Source organism: Fukomys damarensis, unplaced genomic scaffold, assembly GCF_012274545.1.
Source record: "Fukomys damarensis isolate Sample0158 unplaced genomic scaffold, DMR_v1.0_HiC HiC_scaffold_12, whole genome shotgun sequence".
Taxonomy (NCBI): Eukaryota; Metazoa; Chordata; class Mammalia; order Rodentia; family Bathyergidae; genus Fukomys; species Fukomys damarensis.
The window spans coordinates 18,149,387-18,164,360 of NW_022900924.1; the positions used below are offsets into that span (position 1 = coordinate 18,149,387).

Genomic DNA, 14,974 nt, shown 5'->3' on the forward strand with positions numbered 1-14,974 from the left:
CCCGCACATGGAGGGCTCCTGCTCCTCCGGACAAAGGCCCTGGCCCCGGCCCTGGTCCCCCTGCCCGATTTCAGAGCCCGGGTCCCCTCTGTCAACCCTGCCCCCACCACCCCCCGGCCCGGCCCACTTTGTCCCTTGAGTCCCCCAGTGTCCCGTTTCCCACACCCGGGTCGCATGCGACTCTCCGCTTAGTAATGTGGCAGCCGCTTCATCATTGCCCAGCCCAGGACAAGGACGCCTCTTGGGTTATCAGTTATCTGTCACCCACGCAGCTGCTGTGCCTGCCACGTACTTAGGACGGCACGATTCAAATCACATCTACCACTGCCAGCCCTGAGGTAACAGCCGGTGAGGCCGGTGCCGTTACCAGGCAGAGATAAGGAAATGGGGCGCAGCAAGTTACATAACTCGCCAGCGCGTCTGGCTGAGGCTGAGCCCGGCCCTCCCCAAAAGCTGGTGGCACTGACCTGCCACTCATTTTTGTGTCACCCCATTTCTCTCCCCCAAGGACCCCATAGAAGGAGAATGATTTCTGTGCTTTCCTTCTGACAGCAGATGAGATCAGTGCCTTCAGCAGAACCATCTGTAAGTGAGAAGACACCAAACGTGCCCAGGAAGCTCTCAAAGGATGCACACCCAACGTTCACCCCCTGGTCCTCCACTTCCTGCAGCGGCGCTGGAGTCCTCTTCTGTGCGTGTGTTTGGCTGCACTGCCTGGCTGACTCGAAGGCTTGGATCAGTTCAAAACACTCGCCTTTCACAGTCCTCTTGGATTTGAGAAGAGCCAGAAATTGGCTGGTGCCGACCTGGCTAATAAGGCGGCGGAGGAGCCGCGTCGTTTTCGCGGGCTGCCTTTCCGTTGAGGGCGCTTGGCAGCTCCTCACAGAGCAGAGAGGACTCAGAGGCCCTTACAAAGGCCAGGGGTGGATGGGGTGGATGGGGTGTTCCACACGGAGAGGCGGCAGCATTTGGAGGGGATTCGGGCAATGTGTCTTCCTGTGATAAATTAGAAAAGTGTAAACATCCACTATTTTGATCATACCTCATAACTGAGAAAGGGTTAAAATCTAGACCATTGAAAGAACTCCTGCAATTTAACAGCGAAAAGGCAAATAACCCAATTGAGAACCAGGCCGAAGGTTAAATAGGTTTCTCTCCAAGAAGAGGCGCAGCTGACCGCTAAGCACCAGCACAGGTGCTCAGGGTCCCGGGTCGGGGCTGAGGAAACCCAGGTCGAAAGCATAGCGACACAGTTCCCACACTGCCTGGGGTGGCCGTGGCTAGAAAGCCAAAGCCAGAAAGTAAGAAACGGTGAAGAGGGAGAGACATTGGGGTATGGTTCAGACACCGTGGAAAATAACAAAGCCATTCCTCCCGGAGTTAAATGTCAAGTTTAAACACTGGCTGAGCAGTTCCACCCTGAGGTCGGTCCCCAAAGTAATGAAATGTGGGGCTCAAGGGCTGGGGATGTCATTCAGTGGCGCCATGCCTGCCTGGAAAGCACAAGGTCCTGAGTTCGATCCCTGATACCACACACACACACACACACACACACACAAAGATGAAATTGTGGTGATCCTCCTGCCTCAGCCTCCTGAGGACTGGGATTACTACTGTGCACCACAAGACCCAGCTGAGGGAACTGTTTCAAAGGCTCCAGTAGCATCACCGTGGTCCACCTGTTTGTTGCCTCCCTCATAGTCCTTTGGGTTGCATCAGGCCTGACCACGTACCCCCAAATCTCTCGCTCCAGGAGTCTAACTGCCCAAGGCCGTGCCACACTGAGCCTCCCTTCTCAAGGCCAGAGACAGGCGCCGGCTGGGACACTGAGGCTGGCTCTTCTGGGGACGCCCCACCGGCTGGGCCTGTCTCCTTCCCTCCTCCTGGGGTCCCCATGTCTGTCCCTCCTTCCCCTTGGGCTGCAGCCCAGACTCAGGCGCACATCTTGCTCTGCAGAGGGCGGCTCTGCTCCAGTGGGCAGCTGCCTGAGTGCGCACATCTCTGCCACACCCAGGGGTGCCCTGGGGACAGTGGGTCAGGATGGGACGCCGCAGAGGCTCCGGCTTGTCCCTGCAGAGCTCTCCTGGTTCCACAGTTTCCTTTGCTTTTCTTGGGCACCATGGGGGTGAGGGTAGTGCACACTGACTGCATGTTTGCTACCTTGGTTTACACCACAGACCTTTTCTCCCCTCCTCTCCTCTCCTCTCCTCTCTGTCATCATCTGGTTCCCCCTTCCATTTCCTTTTTACTTTTGCTCTGATCTCATAATTCTCCAGAATAAATAATGACATTGTTTAAAAATCTTTTTCTCAATGGGTAGGGAGGTGCACACCTGTCATCCCAGCTACTCAGGAGGCTGAGGCAGGAGGATCATTTGAGCCCAGGAGTTTGAAACCAGCCGGGTCAACATAGCAGGAATCTTTCTCAGAGTTAAAAAAATATATATATACATTTTGCAGTTTTATGTTCCCTGTCTGTTCCTTTACATAAAAGTTGGTCAAGCATAATCTTCTACTCTATCTTAGCAAAGAAATCTTTGGTTTTGTTGTTTGTTTTCATCTTCTCTGTGAGTCAGTGAAACTTTACTTTTTACTTTTATTTTTATTTTTGTCAGTAGTGGGGATTCAATTCAAGGGTACTCTACTACAAAGCTACACTCCCAGCCCTCTAAGATTTTTTATTTGGAGACAGGATCTTGCTAAATTGTCCATGCGGGCCTGAACTTACAAGCCCCCTGCCTCAGCCTCCTAAGTGGCTGGAGTTAGAGGCTTGCAGCACCACACATGTGGATTTCGAAAGTCATTATTTGAATTTTTTTTGTGGGGGTACTGGGGATCGAACTCCGGCCCATGTGGTTGCAAGGCAGGTGGCAAAAGCACTGAGCTAAATCCTCAGCCCTATTTTGGATTGTTTTGATGGCAAACAGGTGTCATGGAAGCTATTGGACCGTGTCACTGTGCAGGGGCAGAGGGTCTGGAGGCTGAGCTAAGGAGCCTGCCTCACCCTGCAGGTTCGCCCACTCCTGCCCTGGCAAAAGTGTTTTTTAAGTACAATTTGAAAATATCAATTTCTTTTTGTCCTTTCTGCCTAGATTTTAACTCTTCTACCTCATTTCAATGACCCCACCCCTGACTTCTGTCCCTTAACCCCAAGGGATGCAGATGCCCAGGGGACCAACTTTCTGTAACTGCTTCAGGCTGAGGAGGGAGTGGACCCTGCCTAGCTGGGGACAGTCTAAAGGTGACTTGGGAACGTGAGGTCCTTTCAAAGAACCATCATCTTTCAATAGTCTGAAAAGGGAGACAAAGATATTAGCGAGCTAAACGGCATGGTGGCCACCCCTGTAATCCCAGCACTCTGGAGGCTGAGGCAGGAGGATGGCTGAGAGTTTGAGGTCAGTCTGGGCTACATAGTGAGTTCAAGGCCAGCTAGGACTACAAAGCCAGACCCTGGAGGGAGGGAAAGGGAGCTGTTAATGAGCCACTGACTCTTAAGCTTTATTTTATAACCCTGTTAAACAAGACTGGGCCAGAAATTCACAGCAGAATACTGATAACTGCTGGCTCCAAAAAATGGCAGAACCCAGTAACATTTGCATAAATCTTTCATCTTTAATAAACCTCTGTATTTTCAGATATTTGTTCTAATGTAACGGGTGGAGTTTCAGAGCACAAAGATTGTTCCCGTTTTGTCAATAGGAAATTTGATGTCCTTCCATTTTATTTTTCAATTTTTCAATTTGGTGGGGGTGAGACAGAGTCTCACTATGTAATTGAGACTGACCTGGAACTCACTATGTAGCCCAGGCTGGTGTTGAACTCACAGTGATCCTCTTGCCTCAGCCTCCGGAGTGCTGGGATTAAAGGCAAGCACCACCACGCCCGGCCTTTTATTATTTTATTTTTGAGAGAGGGTCTCACTATGTGGTTCAGGCTGGGCTGGAACTGACAATGATCCTCCTGCCTCAGCCTCTCAAGTCCTGAAACTACAAGTGTGTACCACCTCACCTCACAAATGTCCTCCTATTTTTTTTCCAATCACAGTTATTTTAAAAGTCAGATTCCCAACAGGTGTGGTGATGCATACCTGTGAGCTCAGCATTCAGGAGGCTGAGGCAGGAGGATTGCTGCAAGTTTCAGGCCATTCTGAACTTCATAGTGAGACCCTATCTAAAAAACAAAAGCACAACAAAACACATAACATTTGTTGAGATGGAGGTCAATAAAACTCTAGGGAGAAAGCTAGAGAAGATACCCATCAGTGGAGAAAACTGAAGCAAATTGGTTCAGACAGCTGCTTTTTCAGCCACAGCGGGGAGTTCTGTCCAGCAGTTTCTCAGACCCAAGGGCCCCCACTTAGGGAAACATTTTTTTGAAATATTAGTTTGGGCTGGGGATTTAGCTCGTGGTTCTGCCCCCTGCTTCTCAAGCACAAGGTCCTGAGTTCGATCCATGGTACCAATAAATAAATACTGAAATATTAGTTTAAAATAAAGTATATATTAGAAATTTAGCTTTTGTTCAATATTGTAAAGAAATCTTCTGCCTTCATCTATATTAATAATTTCATTTTCTAGGCCGGGGATTTAGCTCAGTGTTTCCACCACCTGCCTCAGAAGCACAAGGTCCTGATTTCAATCCCCAGTACCACACACACACACACACACACACACACACACACACACACACAGAGCCAAAGATACTTGAATTTATATTTAGCAGCTAATGACATAGATGCTGTCATGAACATTTATAACATTAATCCTATTTAGATTTACTTACTAATCTTATCGCTTCTCGGCCTTTTGGCTAAGATCAAGTGTACTTACTAATCTTAACTTTTCCTTAGATGACTCAGGACAGAGCACAGCAGTTAACATTCTTGAACTATATATATTATTTTTATCTTTATTTTTTTTCCAGTACAGGGAATTGAACTGAGGACCTTGTGCTTGCCAGGCAGGTGCAACCCCACTAAGCTACATCTGCAGCCCTTATTTTTATCTTTAACCAAGGAAAAACTCTTGGAAGTAATTGTACACAAAAAACAATTGACATTGCATTTATAAAACTACTTTTTTTAGATAAATATCATTTTGATTGGCCAACAATTTGGATAAAAGGGTATCACCAACTTTCTTTACTTATTCATTTTTATTTTGTTATTATTTTTGGTACCAGGGATTGAACTCAGGACCTTGTGCTTGTGAGGCAGGTGGTGGATCCACTGAGCTAAATCCCTAGCTCCTCAATTTTAAAGATACCTTTTCACGTATCTTTCTCACTATGGAGCCGTGGGTGAAATGTAGGCTCACGTGAGTGTCTATTTATTCTAAGCCAACTTCTGTAGAACATTTGGAGGGTGCTGTGCATCTGAGCGGTGACACATATATAACTTAAATCATACATAATTTTTTTTTTTTTTTGAGACAGGGTCTCACTATGTAGTGAGACTGACCTGGAACTCACTATGTAGCCCAGGCTGGGCTCGAACTCACAGTGATCCTCCTGCCTCAGCCTCCTGAGTGCTGGCTTACAGGCGTGCGCCACCATGCCCGGCAATCATACATAATCTTTATGTTACCAAACTGTAAGGCATTCATTTGCAATTCTCATGTAATCTTCGGCCTTATTTGCCTCCATTCTGTAATATTTTGAGTTTGGTTGTCTCCAAAAAACTGAACAGTCGGGTGTTGTGTTTTTGGTTTTGGGAAGACCTAAGAAGAAATTGGTGCCCCCCCCATTTTTTTCAGTGAAGCAGCTGCCATGTACTTTCACCAATTATAATAGATTAACAGGCGAACAGAGTCAAGATAACACACAGAACACATAAAACAATTATGTTTAATATGAGCGTACTCTTAGAGGTATTGACTTGCTGGATTATAATAATCTCCTTCATAATTGTAGGTTTATAACTATAAATACACTAGTCAGTTCAAATTGTTTTCAAGGGATTAGCTCTCCTTTTTTAATGTAAGTCATACCAATGTTTTCTTTAATATTTTAAGCTACTCTGAGTACTTCTCTTGCTAGTTAATGTTACTGGGTTTGGTCTGAGTGATACAAGGAACTTTACCCACCCTTTGTAGCAGGTTCACTGACTCTGGCTCCCGTCAGTGTGAGCAGGAGGCCAGAGGGTGTATTAGAGATTTAGGGCACACTCAGGAGTGAAATGCGGTCCTCAGAGGGAGGTGGTTTGGGACTGGGACTATGTAGGGTTCCCTTGGAGGGAAAGAAAGGAGGCCACCCAGGGTAGGACCCCATTGTACAGTATGAGCATCGTGTTGATTTCATACATTCTTTGGGTCTGCTCAGCGTCCTCATTTATCAGTCCTGCTCATTTCTTTCTTTCTTTCTTTCGTTTTTTTTTTTTTTTGGTTTTTTTGAGACAGGGTCTCACTGTGTAGTTGAGACTGACCTGAAACTCACTGTGTAATCCAGGCTGGTCTCGAGCTCACAGTGATCCTCCTGCCTCAGCCTCCCGAGTGCTGGGATTATAGGCGTGCTCATTATTTTCTTTATGAAGCCAATGGTGTCCTGAGGAATTTTGGGTGTGATGGGTCTAAATTTAATTGAAGGAAGGAGGATATGGAGCACCTTGGGCAACTTCCGATGGGTTCTGGCAGCTGCATCTTCTTCTTTTTCTTCCTCTTCCTCTTCCTCTTCCTCTTCCTTCTTTTTCTTTTGTACCAGGGATCAAACTCAGGACCTTGCCCTTGTCGAGGCAGGCATGGTGCCATTGAGCTAAATCCCCAGCCCTGACCCCTCATTCTAAAGGGGTGCAGAAGGCCTGACAGTCTGTCTTCCTGGGATGTCTTCAGGCAAAGGAAAGATGCTGATCCTACCCAGCCAGGAACCAAAGTCTCACCTGCGCTGATCTAAAGGAGACAAAGGCAGACGAGATTTGATGTTTGATGAACCTATCTTCTCTTAATGGTCTGGAAAAGAGGAAGGAGACACAGTACGTCATCGATGGCTAAGCTTTATCTTTCTTTCCTGTTACGAGGACAGAGTACCCAATTCCTGCACGTTAGAGGAGGAAAGGCTTCCTCGGCTCACAGTTTGTAGAGATTTTACCACAGACAGCCAAGTGAGGTGGGATTGTTCCAGGCCGTCACACAGGGCTGGGCCTTGAGGGGGTCCGCAGAGATGATAACACACCCAGCCGTGGCTGGGGGCGCACCTGAGGTTTAGGGTCCCGGTGGCCAGATTTGCGTACTCCCTGACAGGGCAAACTCCACGATCGGTGCCGCCCTGCTGGGTTTTCTCGGACAGAGAGACCCTCATCTCCCACCTACCGAGGCTGGGACTGAGGCTAAAGACAAGACTAAGACAGCAGATTATTGACCAAGGTAAACGATGTCATCCATATGCCCTTCTACTAAGCAGCCAACCTCGTAATCTTATCGGCCGATTATAATTTGACCCCGGGTGTGCCCACCCCTCCTGACTTTGCTCTGTAGCAGCCCATTCGGGCCCCTCCTGTCTCTCAGGAGCTGTTCCCAATTCCCCAATATATTTTCTTACTCAGCCTCCTCCACTGCTCCTTAGAACTCATCCTTCAAATTCTGGGAACACAGATTCAGTACAGCCGACATTTAGGAGGTTGGGAGTTCCTTTTTCCCTGTATCACTATCAGTCCGTAGTCCGCATGGCAGAGGAAAAGGCAGCAGACAGGAAGCAGAGTGCGCCAGCAGGGCAGAGGGTGGCGCGTATCTAAGCCATGTCCACAGTAACCTCCCATCGGCTTCCCCTCCCCACCTTCCCCTCTGCTATAAACCCGTCAGTGAGCTAATCCGGTACTGTCAGGGTAAACTGAGGCACGACCAGACCACCAGAGCAGGTGAAAATGAAGTGACAAGTGAGTTTTATTTCCAGCCTGGGTGCAGGCCAGTCAAGGGCAACAAAGCCGCTGGCCCTGGGGGCTGGGTGAGGGGAAACTTTCTGGGGGAGTTTGGGTAGGGGAGGGTGGTGCCCCGAGGAGCGAAAGGTTTTGTCTTGGAGCGAGGGAGCCTTGTTCTGGGGCAGAGGAAGTCGGCTGGTCTCCAGGGTGTCCCGACCTTGGCTTCCTTTATCTTTTGTGCCTTGCAGGATGCGTAACTGCATTGCCCGGAAAGTTTTTCTCTTCTGCCTGGCTGGGTCTGAAAAGTATAACGCACCCACCAGCCTGCAACTTCCCAAAAGCCCACCTGTGAGCGGACATCTAGCTATGCGCTATAAAAAGCTTCTTTTTATAACCTGATTATCAGGCCAGGGCCAGAAGTTAACAGTAGAATACTGATCAATAGTGGCTCCAAAAAATGGTGTTAGACAGTCACATTTGGCGTAAGCATTTTATTTTTTTAAATAATGAATCATACACTTTATTTCAAAATGTAAATGTCACTAAACACGCATAGATGTTAAAACAATAAAATTTACTTCTTGTTTTTCTTTTTGCATGGGACATACAGTTCAGAACCTATGCCCCACAAAATGCATACAAAGCTTTCTGCAGCAAGCCAAGGCCGGATGGGAGCTGAACAACTGGAGCACTTCCCCAGAGCGATCCGGGAAAGGTGGAACGTGGCTTGGAAGCATGGCGGGAGCTGATTAAAAAGGAGAGAAAGAAGTTCCGAGTCCCCGCAGGAAAGCGTGAACTTGATGGAAACGGGTGTGGATGGGAAGGGGTTGCCTGGGTGCACCCAACACAGCCGAGCTGCCGAGCCCCAGAGATGCACAAGCCCTGACCTGACGTGCGGCCACCGCTGAGCACTGGAACCTGCGGCCTCTGCAGGGAGGCGGTGTCTGAGCCATCCTGGGAAGCGGCCCCTCCTTCTTGGGTGTCTGGCTAGGCAGAGTGCAGGCTGCGGGCTCTGTGGGGGACCCGCGGTGGCCTCCTCAGAGACATTAGGCTCGCACTCCTCCCAGCGCAGGAGCACAGCGGCTGGAGGAAGACATGGGGGGGACCACGGCCCCGCAGCCCCAGGAGCTGCCACCAGCTCAGGGCAGGGAGGCTGCTGCTCTCCTCCCCGTTTTCAGATAAAAGTACCACTGTTTCAAAGCTCAGTGAGAACAGGAGAAGCCGGCAGGACCGGTGACTGCACACCAAGCCCGGCAGCCAGCGGGGTTCAGCAGAAACCGAGGGTGGCCTCCCCTCCCATGGACACCGCGCTGGCCGGCAGGAGTGGCCGCTCCCTCAGGGGTGCTGAGACGCTGCTCAGGAGTAAGCTGCACTGTGAATCCCCAATGAGCGTGTCCAAGACCAGCCCTGGAGAGCTTCCGAGTGAGGAAAATTAGTCAGAGGACCCGAACCTTCCGGGGCCCATCCTGATTTCAAACCCCTCAGCCCACGTCTGCTTTCTAGCTTGGGAAGATAGGATCACCAAGAATTGCAGGTGGAAAAACTGGGCAGTGAAAGATGTGGGTGACCGACAAAGCACTTACCCATCATGCTGCGACCAACACTTCAAGCCTTAAAACCTACAGCACGGTGCCTCTGACTGAATTGTTTTTCATTTAACCTCTATTTATTTTGAGGTGTTTACCCAAATAAAACAGGTGGAGTTTAAAAGCATTACATAAGCGATTTAACATCTTCCTATTTTAATTTATTATTATTATTATTATTATTATTATTATTATTATTATTATTTTGTTTTTTTGAGGCAGGGTCTTGCTATGTAAATCAGGCTGACTTTGAACTCACTGTGTAGCCCAGGTTGGCCTCATGCTGACAGTGATCCCCCTGCCTCAGCCTCCTCAGCTCTGGTATTACGAGTGTGTACCACCACACCCAGCATCCTCCTATTCCAATTATAACAATGGTGAATGAACATACTAAATTAAAAAAATATATATTTTTACCACTGGGCCATGAAAATTTTTACTCTAGAGCTCAGTTTTGCAGACCAGAGGACCTTTTCTAATGACTGGCTTCAGATAATGTAAACATAGATATAAAGGCTGAAGTAGAAAACAAAGTTTACACCACTAAAGTAATGAAGATTAGTACCTTCAGTATTTGTATTGCCATTTTTATTTTATGGGCAAGAAGCTAAGCCTCCGCCTGAGATGTACTTGAAAGTACACCAACATGATGGGAATAAACTAGGAGAGGTTGAGGGGTGCATTCCTGGCATGGCCTGAGACCGGCTTGTTAGGGTTAGAAGTTTGTAGGTGCGGAGCAGGCGGGCGGCAGGGGCTGGTGGAGTATTTGGAGCCCCCTTTTCAAGTCCAGCCTAGCTTTTAACATTGTTTCCATACACAGACAACTGTGGTCATGCTCTCCCGCTGGAGTTTAAGACAAGTTAAAGCAAAGCCTGTGCTGATCAACACGAACCCCTTTGTGTGCCTTCCTCAGCACCGCAGGTGCCTCTGAGCCCCGGGCAGCACCTCTCTGCTGTTCTAGTTTTTCCTCCACCAGTTGTATCGCCTGCCGGGATGGTTCCAGGTCTCTGACCACAGGCGTCCCACGGAGGCCGGGTCCTGCCCTCCGGAGTGAGCCGCCTTTCCACACAGGTGCTCCGGCCATCTGCGGCTCGGTGCGTCCCTGGCTCACCGGGTCGCACGGTCCCGGAGAGGAGCTTCCTCACACCTGGGTCCTGGCTGCCCTCGGAGGGCCGGGGCCGGGCATTGGGCACCTCTCAGCCCAGTCCCCTTGTGAGGTAAGCTTCAGGGGCTGAACACCAGGCGGCAGGGACAGTGGTAGGCTTAAGTCTTGCTGTCTTTTCTGGATAGTGAGCACAATGAAGGACAAAGCGTGGCCAGAGAATGATTTCTTTCCAACTACAGCTGCCTTAGAAGTCAGGTTGCTATGGAATATTAACAGTTCACAGTTATAAAGTTTTACAAGGAACATTTAAAATTAAGAGCTAACGTAGCACTGTAGCACGGGAATTATTGATATGATTATACTAGAACTATTAAGCTCTTGTCGGCATCTCTGAAACACGTTTGCATTTCCATGTTAGGATAAAATAACTTTTTAGGGCTGGGGATTTATAGCTCAGTGGTTCTCCCACCTGCCTCACAAGCACACGGTCCCGACTTCCATCCCTGGTACCAAAAAAAAAACCAAAAAACCAACTTTTTAATTGGTTACTTTTATCTAATGACAAAATATTGGATGACATAGGGAGACTCACCTAAATTTTCTACCTTTTTCTTTTCAAAAAAATGTAGTGGTTGTTATGGCTTGGGTGTAGATGATCCTCACGCGGATGATGTGGGGCTTTCTTTTTCAGAGGTGGCTGGGTCTGGAATGAGCGGTGCTGGGGTGGAGGCCTGTGATTACTGAGCCACTGCAGGTGAGTGAGTACTCGGCACTGCCCTAACCCGGCAGTCTGGACGGGATAGAAGGGGCAGAAAGACACTGCTGAGGTCCCCTGTTTCCTTTCTACCCTCTGCCTGCCATGAGCTGTCGCCCCTCTGCCACCCTGCCTTGGAGCCAGCCGATTATGGACTGAACCTCTACGAACTGTAAGCCAAAAATACCTTTTCCCCTTTAACTCTGGGTGTCGGGTATTTTGTGTCAACAGTGAGAGAAAAGGAATGCGGTATGATGTTTTCCTAAATTTTATGTCCTAGAAGGCCTGGACACTTGGGAAACACAAGTATGTTCCATGTACCATGACATTAGCAATAATTAGCATCGCAGCTGCGTAGAAATCTTTACATGTATTTACTTAGTGTTTATTCTTAAAGCAAAATTTAGATTCCTTCAACAGGTTTCTAGGGTGCAACTACACTAAGAGGTAAAGGGCATTGTTAGACCTTTTACAAGTTTGGGAAATTTGTGACAATTTCATGACCACAAGTAAATTTATTACACAATACCGAAGTATGTCTCATTTATACAACAAGAAAATGCCCGTGGACTGTGGGAGACCAGAAGAGAATTGAGCCTAATTGGCCTCCTCTGTGCGCACTAAGGAGCGAGGCTGCCCTGGGGCGGAGACTGCCTGTTAGGGTGGAGTTAGGACAGCTGAGATTGAGCGGTTTCCCGAGAGGAGCGGGGTGTTGGGAAGCAGCCGAGGCCCGGGTTGCCTCGATCCTTGTGCCAGTGTCTGGGTGAAGCCAGAGGCCGGGGCTCCTCCGCCGAGCCCCTGGTGCATGTTGGGCTGACCCCATGCCCCACTGTCATCCCGTTCGCCCCTCCGCGGGGAGGAAGCGAGTAGCCGGTGTCCGCCCGAGCAAGGCCGGCAGGTGCGGCCACTACAGGGAAGCCCAGCCTGGGACCCAGGCCCGAGCTGCCTGCGCACCCCACGCCACCTGAGCTTTCTGACAGGTGACAGCTTGCGGGGACAGAAGGGGCAAGGAGCGCTTGGGGCTGTCCCGGGGGGGGAGGAGCACAGACTCGCCCGGGTCCCGCGGTGGCGGCTGTCACCTGGAGCCCCTGCCTCGTGTGACCGGCCGCGTCTCTCCCGTGTCTCGGGACTGTGGTCTCCCACACTCCCCTCGTGTCTTCCTGGGAGAGCAAGGTCTTCGGCCGGGTGTGCAGCTGCCCTGAGGGACCTAGTGGGCCGCCCCTCTCAGCCCTGCGGAGGCCCCTGCGCCTCTGCCACTTCCCTCGGAGGGATCAGCGCCGCCTGCCCCGACCTCTTGGGCACAGGCATCATTTCCTCGGGCTGAGTCTCTGTCTACCGGACGGGGAAAGCCTGAGGCTGCGGAAGTTTGTAGGAGAGGAGAGAGAGAAAGGAGGGGAAAGAGAAAGCATGCTTTAGAGGGCATGGGGTTGGGAGAAACGGGACGGGAGAAAGAGAAAAATAATGAAGTCTGTTTGGCGGAATTTACCAAAGGGCCCTGCCACGTCTGTCTGTGCGTCCTGGCTGGCAGGGCCGGAGGATAAGCTTGTAGGTTCGACAACCCCCATGGTGGAAAAGTTTTCAGGGTGCTCAGGAAGAGCCACAAGAAGGGTTTATTAGACTTCAGGAGCACTCAGAGGAACGAGTGAGAGCGGTGAGAGCCGGAGCTGGGGGTGTGAGGGCCCGCGGATCCCCACTGTCGGGCAGGCGACCGTCTGGGGGCCATGGCAGAGTGCAGGACGTCTTCGTGTTTCAAGTTGAGTTCCGCGCCCACCACTATGTTGCTCCCTTGAGGGCAGAGGAAGTGCAGTTCACAGGTGGAAAGGACAGGGCCAGAGCCCAGATTATAAACTCCTTGTTCCTAGAACTTCTGACTGGAGCTGGGTGTGGTGCACACGCCTGTAATCCCAGCACTAGGGAGGCTGAGGCAGGAAGATTGTCCTGAATTGGAGACCAGCCTGGGTTACCTGGTGAGTTCAAGTCCAGCCTAAACTGCGTACTGAGACTTTGTCTCTCAAAGAGAGGCAGGGAGGGAGGGAGGGAGAGAGAGAGATACAGTAAAACTTCTGCCTGGTTTTTATTTCTTCCACCTCAGTAGGAGGGAGATAATTTGTCACAAGATACCAAGATCTGCTTATCGTTCTGCATCCTAGATTTTGGCAGGTGATTATCAAAAGGAATTCTCGTTATCTGGGAGTTTTTCTAGGGGCTTTGTCACACTTAACGTGTGCGTGGCTGCCCTTCCCGGAATTGCTGCATCCAGGCCTGCCTGGGGTTCTCCCTCCCTCTGCTGTGGTTGGCAGCCTTGAGTTAGACACATTTCTACCCTAATCTCCTATCTCCCCTTTAGTTTTTTCTTCTTCCTGAGAATCTGGGGGCGAAAGCCAGCATCCAGGCAAAGGTCACCCACTGTAGACCACCTGTACCAGGCCAAGGGGCTGATGTCCAGGTACCAATGTCGGCCCGGTTATGGTGGCCCCACCTGTAATCCAGCACTGAGCAGGCTGAGGCAGGAGGAGGGAAAGTTGGAGCCCAGCCTGGTCAACTGAGTGACTTAATAAGATACTGTCTCATAATAAAATATTTAAAAAGGGCTGGCTGGGAATATAATGCCCTATGAAGGTCCCAGGTTCAATCTCCAATACCACACACACAAAAAGTAAAAGTAAATAAATGAGCTGGGCGTGGAGGCCTGTGCCCATAATGCCAGCAGTTGGGAGGCTGAGGTAGGAGGATTGCTGTGAGTTCAAGGCCAGCCTGGGCTACACAGCAAGACCATGGCTCAAGAAACTACACAGATAAGTAAATAATATTTTCAGACGTTTTATAATACACTGAAGTTTATGTACTTAATTTTAGATTTGTCAGAAAGACGTGAACAGTACAGAGAATTCCCACAGGCTTCTCCTGCCCACTGTAACGGCCCAGGTCCCAGTGCCCGCTCAGCTCCAGGCTTGGGATGTCCTCACCGGGTTTCCACCCAATGTCTCCTTTGGCTCTAAGATCCGACCCAGCTTCCCACGTGGCCCCAGGTCCAACACCGCCCGTGTCTTGTGGCCCTGCCGCTCCTGTCCCTGTGTGGGTCCGCAGGCTGTGTCTTCAGAGATGGGACCCAATGGGGAGTTAGGGGAGGAGACCTCCGGACAGGCACCGCGGGGTGCCTCTGCCACTGGCTGCTGCTGAAAGCCCCCCTCCAAGTCCCGGATTGTTGCTCTTTCCTGTGTGCTATGATCTTGGGAAGCGAGTCCCCCAGTCCAGCCTGGGCTCGGACAGTCGTCCCTTCTGGAACAGGGGTGGGATGCCTTAAAACCCCACTGGTGCGGGGCTGGGGTAGGAAAACCCAAATGGGACCCTGCAAGAAGGACAAGACCCAGCTGTGTGTCTGCGTCCTGACCGCACCCCCTTCTCTCTGTGGGTTTACACAAGCCAAGCCCACTCCTTGGGCCTCAGTTTCCCCAGAGATCAGATGACAGTGAAGAAGCAGGCTGACTCGAGATGGGTGGTTCTGAGGCGGGAGTGCAGAGTCCTGTGGACAGCTGTGTGCTGGGGAGGCAGATCGGCAGTGGAGGCCTTGCCCAGCGTCGGCCGCCAGCATCCCCAGAAACAGCACAAAACCTCCCAAATTGTCAGCTCCATTCTCTTGACTGTAGGAGTTGGCAGGTGGGGCCCAAGGGTTTGCCCGCCCCT

General features: G+C 50.3%; 1 pseudogene; it reads left to right on the forward strand.

Moving 5' to 3' along the window:
* Window positions 1–4,788: 4,788 nt before the first annotated feature.
* LOC117285795 lies at window positions 4,789–4,995 on the forward strand (annotated as a pseudogene).
* The last annotated feature ends 9,979 nt before the right edge of the window (window positions 4,996–14,974 follow it).